Source organism: Sinocyclocheilus rhinocerous, unplaced genomic scaffold (genome assembly GCF_001515625.1).
Source record: "Sinocyclocheilus rhinocerous isolate Xijiao unplaced genomic scaffold, SAMN03320098_v1.1 scaffold5932, whole genome shotgun sequence".
NCBI lineage: Eukaryota > Metazoa > Chordata > Actinopteri > Cypriniformes > Cyprinidae > Sinocyclocheilus > Sinocyclocheilus rhinocerous.
This window is the reverse complement of record NW_015657515.1, coordinates 7,954-9,332: the sequence shown is the minus strand read 5'-3', so window position 1 is coordinate 9,332 and position 1,379 is coordinate 7,954.

The following is a 1,379-nucleotide window of genomic DNA, read 5'->3' as shown; positions in this document are numbered from 1 at the left end:
AATTGTGCAATTTCACTCACTCATTAATCTAATGTTAAAAACTCTAGATTTTCCAAATAAAGTAAAGAATGTAAAAAAACAGAAAAAAAAACCCAGGACTCTTGTCTTCAAAAATTTACATATTTCAAGCTTGTTGCATTATTTTGTATGTGTATAAAAGGGGAGTATATTGTGTTGTATATGCATATTCCCTGACTTGTCAGCACTGGTTTTTATTTGCTGCTGAAAGAAATAAATTAAAAGGTTTTGAAAGTGTAATGTATTTTGTTTCTCAGTAAGCATTTAATACAGGATTTTGAATCTTTAAAGCCACAATTTGGTAAGAAATGATTAATTATCATTCACCTTTTAAGTAAAAGTGTCATTTAGAAGCATATTGACTCATCTATAGTAGTATCTGGCATGATAATGGGCCCTACTAGCTCAAAAAAAAAAAAAAATATATATATATATATATGGCACCTCTAATTTGACAAAATGCTATAAAGCTGCTTTATGAATAGGTGCCATATAGCACCAAAAGGGTTCCCCTATGATTACGAGCCAAAGAACCACTGCTGGTGCTATATGGCACCTCTTATGGTTCTACATAGCACCATTTGACAAAGGTGCTATATAGCACCTGTAAAAATAGGTGCTAAATAGCACTAAAAGTGGTTCCCCTATGATTACGAGCCAAAGAACCGCTTTTAGTGCTATATAGCACCAAAAGCGGTTCTTTGGCTCGTAATCATAGGGGAACCACTTTTAGTGCTATTTAGCACCTATTTTTACAGGTGCTATATAGCACCTTTGTCAAATGGTGCTATGTAGAACCATAAGAGGTGCCATATAGCACTTTGTCGAATGGTGCTATGTAGAACCATAAGAGGTGCCATATAGCACTTTGTCGAATGGTGCTATGTAGAACCATAAGTGGTGCCATATAGCACTTTGTCGAATGGTGCTATGTAGAACCATAAGTGGTGCCATATAGCACTTTGTCGAATGGTGCTATGTAGAACCATAAGTGGTGCCATATAGCACTTTGTCGAATGGTGCTATGTAGAACCATAAGTGGTGCCATATAGCACTTTGTCGAATGGTGCTATGTAGAACCATAAGAGGTGCCATATAGCACTTTGTCAAATGGTGCCATATAGCACTTTTTCTCAAAAATGGTGTTCAACAGTAGTTCTTTGGCTTTTAATCAAACAAAACTGGTGCTAAATAGCACTAAAAGTGGTTATTTGGCTCGTAAGCATAGGGGAACCTCTTTTGGTGCTATATAGCACCGATCTTTAAAGGTGATATACAGCACCTTTGTCAAATGGTGCTATGTAGAACCATAAGAGGTGCCATATAGCACTTTGTCGAATGGTGCTATGTAGAACCATATG